We start from the raw sequence: 12373 nt of genomic DNA on the forward strand, positions 1-12373 counted from the left end.
AATGTAAACGGTTTGTCAATCAGAGCTACGGTTCAAAAGTTATGCCTCCCGAAAGTTCGGCTACCATTTTTGGATTCTTCTAATTTTGCGCTGAATTCTAATGCAACTTCTAGAGCCTTCTATTTGGGAAATGTATGTCAACTGACACTTTCTAGAATGTATTCCTAATTCTTAACCCTTTGGGGGCTATTTAAGAACATTTTTGGCATTGTAAAAGGCAATTCAGAGTGGAGTTTGAGAGGAGGTACTGGAAGGAGAAATTATCTCTAGTTTTATGCTATTGTAAGCCCAAAGGGCATGTTTTAAAGTCTGTCTCTCTATATGGATTATAATGACATGTTTTCATAGTTAATAAAGTATTCCTATTCCTGTTATGTCCATTCTATTATTTGGCTTGACCCCATCACCATCAGTTCTCAACAAGCATCTGGAAAGCATCCCAAAATAAATTACAATACTTATTGGTTCTCAATGAGCAACCAGAAAGTATTCCAAAATAATATTGATCAAATGCTCGAAAATGGTCAAGTCAAACATGTCACAACATGACATCATCAAGAACAAATCATTCAAAACACCTCAGTCCTCTCAAAGTGACTGGAAAGAAATCAAATATAACTGATCAATGACTCAAAATTTTTAAATCAGGTATCTCATAGCATAAATCTTGCTATCCCACAAAGACACTTAAACATAGTAACCAACAATATAAACATACTCATCATAAGCATACCATGACATACATGGTTGAGTAAAATGAGCGAGATCAAGTCAACATGATATCACACTCACAAAACCCCTGAGCCTTTGGTAGATGTCCTATAATTGGTCAACAATCTAGTCAACTCGAAAACCCCAAAACATAGATAGCATAAAGAAACAAGATACAAGTAAATGTTTTGGTTTTCTTTTGAAATCACATGGTTAAGCCAAATATGAGGTTTTAGTTTTTGTTTCAAAGTTGTTGTCGTAAGAAATATCTCCCGATTTCCTTATAATTAGCATATGTATTTGTTTCAATAGATCAAGATTTACCCCTATAACTTTGAAAATAATTTTCTAAAGTATTCTAAGGATAAAATTATATATAATATATATATATATATATATATATATATATATATATATATATAATTTTGAAAAAGACCCCCATTGCGTTTCCAATAGAATAATTGAAATCCAATAAGAGAAAATTTTAAAATAATCTTCCCTATTATTATCTACCTTCATTTAAAAAAAATTAAATTTAATTATATTTAAGTGAACTAAATTTATTTATGTTAAACTAAATAATAATTTAAACACTTAAATTCACTATAATTTAATTTATCATTAAAAGTTAAAAAATAGTAATAAAAAAAATTATAATATTTTTATATTACACAGCTCTGCTTTGCTTCTAATGCGAAGATATCAAACTACTTCAATCTTGTGAGAAATATAAGCTAGAAATAGTTGCAAAGGAAAAAGAAGAGGTTTCTTAGGAATTTAGGACATAATGGAAGATAGTCCTCAACAAATCAATGGCAACGCTACAGGGATCCTTTAAAAAATTGCGACGCTAGATTTGCAGTGGCAATGGCTAATAGATTTTTGGTATTTGAAGAACTTATAGGTGAGTCTTTCGACCAGCTACAGATAGAAGGGCATTAGTAGAATAAAAAATATATCATTGGTAGGGAAACCATTTTAGATGCTCCTCCCCCATTCATAGGTTTACCTGAAATCTCATCGCTTAACTCATTTTTCACCATCGAGCACTTAGATAATCAAATTTAGATCTTTAATCTTATGAAATATGAAAACCCTAATTTTTGCTAGCTGTTAAGTTTCTCTCCCCCGACAACACCACAATTAGATAGGCCTTCATCTAAACTAGTTTCTCCATCTTCCTATATTCCTCCACATTGCTAAAAAATAAACAACTCTCCACCTTTGATCCCTAAAACATCCTCTAGCTTGTCACCGATCAAAATCCCTGATAACCCCAATAAGATTTTAGATACAACAGTTGAGGATAGCTAGGATGAATGCCTCAAGAGAGGAGCTTTTGCAATCTAGAATGGTCTCGTGAAAGATGTCCTTGTTCTATCTGATTGGTTGGAGGAAAATTATGAGGACCAGGTAAGTATTTTCCACTACTCAGATAGGATTTTATTTCTAAAATGTGAAGAAGAGTCTATCAAAAGAGAGCTTATTTTAGTCTCTAAATGCTTTTTTAAAGGTCACTATGTCAAATTCATAGAACGGTCACCTGAATTTCATTTAGAGAAGGTAGAATGCATGATTCCCTCATGGTTCATCATGCCTTCTCTACCTCCAGAGTTATGTCAAGTAGATATAATTAATTCCATAGGATTTGCGATAGGTGAAATCAGAGCTCATTAACACTAGCTTTAATCATCCTATGAAATTTCACAAGAAAATTATCACTAACAAGACATCATATGATATTAACTTCCAAATATATAAAGGAAAAATTGTTGATATTTTAAAATTTGATGATCTTCAAAAAATTATGCCCAAGGTCCTTCCTCTCACTTCTGATTTCAGAAGTAAATTTCCTTGGTTGAGGATAATGAAAAACGAAAGGATCCAGGATCTCAGAGGGTAGAGATCCCGTTTGATGAATAAAGATAATCATGCTCAAGAAGAACCTCTCTATATTAAAGATACAACTAGTAAAAGATTGGAAGATACATCTAAACAATGAAGGAAGACTTAAATTAGTAATAGTTGTGGATTCCAAAGGCAATTCTAAACCAGATGGGAAAGGCAAGACCCATAAAAAACATAAGGGAAAGAAGGAAAAGGAAGTTGATTAAGCTAGTAAGGAAATAAACAAAGATGGACTTGGAAATACTATACAGTAGCAACAAATAAATCGAGACAAAGTTCTAGGAGGCATAGAGATGCTATCTAGTCTGATACTAAAGCATGCAACCAAAGTTGCAGAATAGGAGAATATGTCTAAAGCTGTACATTCTGAGCTGGAGTTGGAAAGTAAAGAAAAGGCTAATGAGGATATGGAGATCCATTCACAAATTGATCTAGATAATGACACCATTAAGGATCCCTTAGCATTTGGGAGGCAGAATGAGTTAATAAGTTATGATAAGAGAGTTATAATAGATGATTCCTCCAATATAACTCTCAAAGGAGACATGGCTCAAAACATTGAGAAATTTAGTATGGAAACAATCGAGACTTCTCATGAAAAAGGCTTAGAAAGCTATGCAAATCCAATAAATGAAGATACTCACTTGGAAGTAGTATCTACTCCTCATCAAGTAGGACCTTCAGAGGATAGTCAAGCAAGACATCCAGACATATGCTGTTTACCTTAGGCAGGGCATGTAGTGAAAAAGAATAGCAAGAGGATCCTAACTTCTCATATCCAACTCAGCCTCTAGAGAAAGACAATTTGATGAAGCCACCCAAAATGCCTAGTAAATTTTGGCAGAGTCATGTTGCTTCAAGTAGTTCTCCTTTCACCCTAATCAGTGTGACACAACAGGTACACAAAGGAAAGGCACAAGTAGATGATCTACCAGTCATAGAGCTTCAAGAATTTTTGAATAAGGAACGCCTCTAAGATTCTTCTAATGCTAAAATAGATATGGAAGAGATTGAAAAAGAAAATATTGAATAGCTTACTGATGAATTGGTCCAAGTATTTTGTCCAGACAACATTGATAAGTCATCGACATCTTAGAAGGAGGAACTTACTCAGAAGATCCTTCAATTGGGACATGAGAAATATTCATGTGAATATCTTAGAAGAGATATAATTAACATGCAATTAGAAGTTTTGGCATCAACATTCCTAAAACAATTGGATCTTTCCAATCAAATTATTTTAGAAAGTAACTTAGAGATTTAGGAATAGCTGCTAGCAAGAAAGATAGACATAGTTCAAATAGTAGAAGACAACTTGGAATAGCTTGGTATCTATATGTTACAATATGGGCCTAAATCCCCATGTTTTGGTAAAACAAAAGGCAAAAGAGGAAGGAATTCTCTAAAGGAACTTAGAGAATTAGAGGGCCTTAGCAAGGATCAACAGAAGTTAGATCATCTCTTTTACAATGTGTTGGTGTTTGAAACTAATGAGCAACAAAATACTCAATATCACAGTGAACTGACTCACACAATCTAAGGATTAGCCAATTCCTAGTAGCAATTACATGAATAAAGCACTATGACCAAACTTCAACAAAACAAAAGGATGGTTTCCTTCTCTTTAGGCTCTGCCAAACCAAGGCAGGTGTACCTAGGGATGATTCTAATACAAACTATTATGTAGAGATTCTTTTAGTTTCATTATGATTCTCAACTATTACCCACTAAAACATGAGCAATCTACTTCATTTCCTCTGATGTTCTCAAACTTGTATGCATCCCTTATTAGCATATCTGGTCATAATTCTCCTAGGATTTACAAATATTCTTGGAAATAGCAGCTAGCTAAGACTCAGAGAATAGATATAAATGAGTAGTGACCAACATTTATAACTTTGAACAAAATGGAACAAAAAATGATTTTGATTTTATAATTGGTTTGATAGGTAGCATCATAATTCATCCTTGTTCACTTCTGATTTATGTGACCAGTGCCTTATCTATTGGGAAAAAAAATTGCTATTGGCGGGAGATCTAATTCAAATAACTTGTGAATGAATTAATCAGTTGTAGTCACCCATTCCCATTCTTATGAAGTATCCTTTTCATAAATTCATAAGCCCTACTGATTTACTGAAGAATTTCTATAATTCCTTGAATTAAGAACAACAATGAAATTAGTATACAACCCATCTAGATTGCATTTAGTCAATTTATACCTTATTTAAATGACCTCAAAGTAGATAAACACATAAAATGGAGACAGAAATTGATGACATAGATATAGTGAAAATACCCTTTTGTATTATCCTTTTAGATGACTAATACAATGACCAATAGAATGAAAAGCCCAGAATACCTTGCTGATTCTATCATTTCAATATATCATCATAAAGTACAACTAGAAATAAACTCAAAACAAATACACACTATTGGACCAGCTATATTCTCTCAAAAGACTAAAATTGTACAAAATTTGGACCCTCACATTGCCTTGAAAACTCACTTATATAGGCGTGAGTTGTAAAAAGCAAAGGGAAAATGTGACTGACAGGTGTCCTTTTACAACAATGAATATACTACCCCTTTACAAAAATATCTGGACACCTTAACTCAAAAAGAAACAATAGAAATAATCATAGATGACAGCTGAAGCATAAAATCTTTAACTTTGTCTTTTTCTCTAATTGCTCCCTGTTGGTAAAGCTTTGAATTTTGCGATTTCTTCCTAGACAAATATTTCTCTTTTGGTGGGCCATTCACATTCCTTGACTGTTGTTAGTTCACTAACTATTTTCTACCACTTGGCATCAGTATTCACCTTCCCCTCTATGACAAACCTACTCATTTCAATTTCAACCTTGAATAGGGTATCAATTAGTTTGTTAAAAGCACACTCATCAATGTCACCCAAGAAAATAGATGCCACCTATGGAAAGTCTACAATATGATAAAAAAAACTAGACCATTCATTGAAATATTTTAGTTTATCATCAAGATTAATAACAGAAAGAACTAAAGAATAAAAACCACTTGTTAATACTTTCATTTTACTTTGAATTACTACCATCTTCCTTGTGAAAATTTGCAGTAAATCTTTCACTTTATCCATACCCTCCTTCATAGTAATAAATTTATCTGGGAGATCTAGCTTCTTGGCTAACAAGGGTATCAATCTATCAAAGAATTACATATATAACCCCCATTATTGAAAAATTGGCTCAAGCCATCCAATTTCATCCTTGCATACCTATTCTGTAGATTGTAGATTTATGAATGCATTATAAGCATCTTGAGATATCCTTTTCAAAGTGGTTATTCTATAGTTTAATACATTCAACAAAACATCTTTCTTAGTGGCACTGTCAGATTGAGAAACTCCTGATTCCGTACTGACTACAAGCACTGGCACTGTCACACCTATAGATATTTCTTTTGTTTGGGCCTCTGCTTCTACAGTGTGCCTTCTTTCTTCCTCTTGTCTTGGTGCATGTTTTGACTCTGCTACTACCTTGAGTTGTTCTTTAAGGGATATTATTTTTGTTTCCAGATTTTTAATTTTCTCCTTCAACTCTTCTATTCTCTGCTTCTGTACATGGCTCGATTTGAGCTCTTCTTCATATAATTTTCTAATGTCAAGGCATTCATTGCATATTGTAGCTAGCTTATCCTCAATTTCCTCCACCTTCTCTTCATTCATAGAGAAAAATGTTTAACAAAGCTGGAGATCTCTTTCCCAGTAGTGCTCTCTAATGTCCACACAATCATATTGCCCTTCGCAGTCTCTTCTATATCCATCATTTTGGGTTTTTTAGTGTCAGGGGCTACACTCCATATTGCTAGGATTTTTGTATCTATATTTAACCCTGACCCTCTCTTAAAACCCTCACTATTAGTGGCTTTATAACTAATGGCATTGTCTTGTCTTCTCATTTGATCTAGAATAAAGGCCCTCTCAATATCCCAATGTGGTATTAGAATCATACCACTCCTATGTACCAACTCCCTGGGTTCTGTAGAGGTCATTGTCTCACTCTCAGGATCATAAGCCAATAGTTTTTCAACTAATTCATTATTTTTCTTGAGATCCTCTCCTGGCATGAGACTTAAAGTGAGCTCATTTTGTTTAATTTTATAAAGAAAACTTTTAAATTTTGATGATTTAATGAAACCATCATCTTCCATGAACTTTTTAGATTGAATGAGCCTGTCATCCAATCTTGATGCTGCAACTTGTAGGTCAGTAGAGGCCCTCCCTACTTCTGTAGCCCTTTGGTGTAAATAATTTTGCCTAATATCAATAAAATACTCACTATTCCTTGGCATTACTTGAAGGGCTTTGCTTACCACCTTTTCAGGGATGTGCATTGTCTTTTGTCTTTTATTTCCTTTTGGCACCCAAGTTGAAGTTGATGGTTGCTCCTCTTCTAACTCAATCTCCAATTGTGTGTCTGGCTCAGGGGATTCTTTGTTTGCAATGGCTTCCTCTCCCTCTAGCTCATGTGGCATTTGTGACATAATGTAGTCAAAATTATCTACCATTCTTCTCAAGTTATTAGGATATGAAATCTCATTATAGAAACCCTTAAAATTAGGGTTGGTCCTGTTGGTCTGATTTTTCACACTTGCAAATTTTTTTTTTGAAAATTATGGTGAGAAATCATTTGAGTTTTTTTAGGATTTCCCTAGTCTTGCGATGTTTCATGTGTTATCAGAGTCTATTGATTTCTCCAGATTGATCTTTTAAAATAGCCATGAAATTGTCCCAGGTCTAAAATTGATGGCATCCCTTTTGAATTTCTCAAAAGAAGTTATAAAATGTTTTAAGTTAGTCCTTTATGTTATTACAGTGTGAGGTTTCATGTAACAACGGAATGCCTTTTGCTTTTGGTTTCCATGGCCACACTTTCTGATACAGCAAATAGGCGTAAAGGATTTATCACACCTTGAAAAGCTCTTTCTACGGGCTTACGACTAAATACCTTGAGCGAAGGAGCAGGGAAGCCTACAATGTGATCTACGCGTATACGCCTCAATGGGTAGCATAAAGGCATAAAGCATGATCTAAAGGGCACGCGAGGGTATTACAGTGTTATGAGTAAAGGTTTTTTTGTAAGCATGGAGGCAAGGTTTCATGGTGTTTACGTGTCTACGTTTCTTGGGTTTGCAGACAACTGTAAAGATTTGTTCTTAGCGGTAAAGGAATCATGTGGGACCTGTTGAAGTGTCAGAAGGGCCCAGTTGCAGAAAATCAGATGGAGACATGACATTTATGTCAGATGTGCCCATCCCTCGTGGCATATGACTTAAGCTTTTGATATTATGCCCTTACGCTTGTAGGTTAAGCGTATGAACGAAGAACTATTTTTTCCTTTTTTCTTGGTTATAGATCCATTCTTAGCATGTAAGCATAAAGAGGTGAGAAGGAAGATCAGTAAAAAGGGTTTTACGCTCACATGAGGAATGTTGAATCGCAAGAACGGAGATGTTAGTAAAAAGGTTTTCGATATTCCAGTGTAAAGGGTTACGTATAAGCATAAAAGGTAATAAGACAGAGTTAAGGATCTTTACACTTATACAGAAGAAGCTTAAATTGTAAAGGCAGAAACACAGAGTAGAAGGGCCTGAGATCCATCAAGGTAAAAGGTTTCGTAGGAACGTAAAAGGGATTTGCAAAACAGTGTAAGAGCATCATTACATTCCTACGATTAGGGCATTTTGAAGTTTCTCTGAGTGAGCGTAGAGATCCATCGAGAGCATTTTTGGCATCATGAAGATTGAAGATTTGACTCATCATAAAAATGGAAGACAGTCATATAAGAAAGAACCTTTGATGTGTCACGACAGATAAGCAAAAAAGGACAAAATTACTGTAGCCAAGGAAAGTAAGGCTTTGAAAAGTACAATTAGAATCCAATTTTGCGGCTGATATATCTTGATGGCGACCTACGATCATAAATTTTAAAGCTCATGCATGCTAAATTTATTAAAAAAGGTTGGTAGATATATAATTAAAACATCAAGGATTTAATTGAATTACCAGCCTCAAGAAGCTTGTTCCTGTGCTGTTCTGAAGTTTTGAAAGCTACAGAGCTCTGTGTATCCTATGAAATTGTAGAAGAATTCAAAGTAAAAAAAAAATGGCCAGCCAAGAAGTTGAAGAGGTGCACGCAGAAGAATTTGAAGTCAAAGACGAGGGTGATGATGTGGTAGAAGTCACACCAAAAGGAAAAAGGAAGAAATTTGCTGTCAAAACAGAAAAGAAGACAAGGGTCAGAAAATCGAACAAGCATGCAGAAGACTAGCTAAAACTCCTTCCAGGGTCGTCAATATAATTTCTGCGAATGATCATATATTCAGAGACCCTTATGCTTTTGTTCAAGATGCTGAATGCCCTAGAATTATTGGCTATGATCTTTTTATGTACTTTTATCAGAACATAATAGAGAATGTGCCAGTATGTAACCCTTGGAATAGAAATATGGCAAAATTAATTTTTCCAAAAGTGTTCGTTGATGTTGACCTGTTGAAGGCCCTAATAAATTCATATAATCCAGTAACCAAGAATTTTCACAGGCATAATGGGAGCGTATTATGTACATTGGACAAAACTTCTTTTATTGAGGCTTTTGGATTGATGGGACAAATGGATGTACCTATTGACATTGTAGACTTACAAGGAAAATTCACTAGAAATAAAACCTACTTTGTAAACAATGTCATGCTACCACACATTCCTTACAAAGTTAAGAAGGCAGGGTTAATCCTAAAAAAGGTGGGAGATTTTTTACCTTTGAGTAGGTTCAAAAATTATTTCAAAAACACAGTATATGGGTTGCACAAAGTATTGGGAAGTGATGGTGCAGAGGATTGTGTATATGGTTCTCTTTTTCTGATGGCATGCGGCATACAGGATCCTTTTCATCATAAGGAGTATGATTATGTGGCCTTTATCATTGACGTATGCAAATGCAGATTTGTGATGCCAAGAAAGGAGAACTGAAAGACTTCAAGTTCCACCATTATTCATTATTGATGCACCTTATCCTGTATAGCAACATTGGGTACATCAGTGGAGACTTCATTGATCAAACTTCTGATGAATTTGGTGAGTTACCTGTGCAACTCTGGACTCGTATTTGGCATAAAGATTTCTTCTATTCAAATGCTCTAGTTTTTTTCAATTTTTTCAGTTCTGTTATTATGAGGCAGCTAGATCATATTTTCTTTAGGGAACCCAATGTTTTGAAGACTCTGCTTAGGCCCTCTTTCTTAGATGAAAAAATAAAATTAGATCATAACTGGGGAAGCATATTTTTGGTTAAAGAATGTACTTTAATCAGAGTCTTTGCATACCCACAACCTCCTCATCTATTGCCTAAATATCTACCCCCTAGATTGGCCATTATTGAATTCTTTTGGCAATTCTTATTGATGAATAAAGAAATGATCCCTCCCTCTCTGCATAAGCCTACTTTTGTATGTAGAACCTTTAAGGTAGGAGACTTTGAAATAGGCAAGAATGCTTTTGAGGAATTGAGTGACTATTTAGGTCAGTATAAATTTGCTACTGGGCCCTATAGGATGTATGATCCTGACAGTTATATTGCAAACGAGGTTAAGACCATTAGGGGTTTTGTTCTGCCTCCAAGTAAGCCTATCCCTATAGAGGACCTAATTGCCAACATAGTAGCAACAGGGGAGGCAGATGAGTTATTGAGGAAGTATGAATAAATAAGGAAAGTGGAAAATGCTTTGAAGAGGACCAACCCTGATTTTAAGGGTTTTTATACAGAAGTTCCATATCCAAATAATCTGAGGAAAATGATTGAGAATTTTGATCATATTATGTTACAAATGCCTCATGAGCTAGAGGGAGAAGAAGCCATTGTAAATAGAGAATCCCCTGAACCAGATACACAATTAGAAATTGATTTGGAAGAAGAGTAGCCTGGATGCCACAAGGAAATAAAAGACAAAAGACAATGCACATCCCTGAAAAGGTGGTAAGCAGAGCTATACAAGTCATGTCTGGAAGTAGTGAGTATTTTGCTGATATTAGGAAAAATTATTTTCATCAAAGGGCTACTGAAGTAGGAAAAGCTTCTACTAACATGCAAATTGCAGCATCAAGGTTGGATGACAGGCTCATTTAATCTGAGAAATTCATGGAAGATGATGATTTTATTAAATCATCTGAATTTAAAAGTTTTCTCTATAAAATCAAACAAAATGAACTCACATTGAGTCTCATGCCAGGAGAAGATCCAGAGAAAAATAAAGAGTTAGTTGAAAAACTATTGGCTTATGACCTTGAAAGTGAAACAATGACTGTCACAGAAGCTAGGGAATTAGTACATAGGAGTGGCATGATTCTAATACCACATTGGGACATTGAGAAAGCTTTTGTATTGGACCAAATGAGAAGACAAGATAAGGCCATCAGTTATGAAGCCACTAGCAGTGAAGGTTTTAAAAGAGGGTCAAGTTTTAATGTGGACACTAAAACCCTCGCAGTATGGAGTGTGGCCCCTGACACCAAGAAGCCTAAGATGATGGATACAGAAGAAACTGCTCAGGGCAATATGATTGTGTGGACATTGGAGAGCACTACTAGGAAGGAAATCTCCAGTTTGGTAAAACATTTTTCTCTTATGAATGAGGAAAAGGTTGATGAAATTGAGGATAAGTTAGCTGCAATGTTTAATGAATGCCTTGATATCAGGAGAACATATGAAGAAGAGCTCAAAATGAGCCATGTACAGAAACAAAGAATAGAGGAGTTGGAGGAAAAAATTAAGATTCTGGAAACAGAAATAAAATCCCTCAAAGAATAGCTCAAGATAGCAATAGAGGCAGAGCATGCACCAAGGCAAGAGGAAGAGAGAAGGCACAAAGTAGAAGCAGAGGTCCAAACAGAAGAAATGCTTATGGGAACAATAGTGTCAGCGCCTGTGATTAATGTGGAAACAAAAGTTTCCTAGGTCGACAATAATACCAAGAAAAATGTTTTGATGAATGTATTAAATCATAGAATCAACATTCTGAAAAGAATATCTTTGGATACTTATAATACATTCATCAGTCTACAATCTACAAAATAGGTATGCATGGGTGCAGATAGATGGCTTGAGCCTATTTTTCAGTAGTGGGGACCCTATATGCAATTTTTTGATAGGTTGATACCCTTGTTAGCCAAGAAGCCAGATCTCCCAGATAAAGTTATTACTGTGAAGGAAGGTATGGACAAAATGAAAGAATTATTGCAAATCTTCACAGGGAAGCTGGCAGTAATTCAAAGTAAATTAAAAATCCTAACAAATGGTTTCTATTATTTGATTCCTTCTGTCATCGATTCTAATGACAAGTTAAAAGATTTTGATGAGTGGTCTAATGATTTTTGATGAGTGGTGTCTGTCCTCCAAGATGGTATTGATGAATGTCTTTTCAATGAACTAATTGATACCCTTTTCAAGATTGAAACTAAAGTGAATAGGTTTATCATAGAAGGAAGGGTGATTACTGATGCCAGGTGGCAGAAAACGGTGGATGAATTAACAACAGTTAAAGAATGTGATTGGCCCACTAAAAGAGAAATATTTGTCTGGGAAGAAATTGCAAAAATCAAAGCACTACCAACCGGGAGCAGTTAGAGAAGAGGACAAAATTGAAGATTTTATGCTCCAGCTGTCATTTTCCTTCTATTTCATTTGTTTTGTTTTGTTTGTTCAATTTTATTTTGAAAAGGGGT

The sequence above is a fragment of the Cupressus sempervirens genome, chromosome 4 (genome assembly GCF_028749045.1).
Source record: "Cupressus sempervirens isolate cs-2001-9-10 chromosome 4, ASM2874904v1, whole genome shotgun sequence".
Taxonomy (NCBI): domain Eukaryota; kingdom Viridiplantae; phylum Streptophyta; class Pinopsida; order Cupressales; family Cupressaceae; genus Cupressus; species Cupressus sempervirens.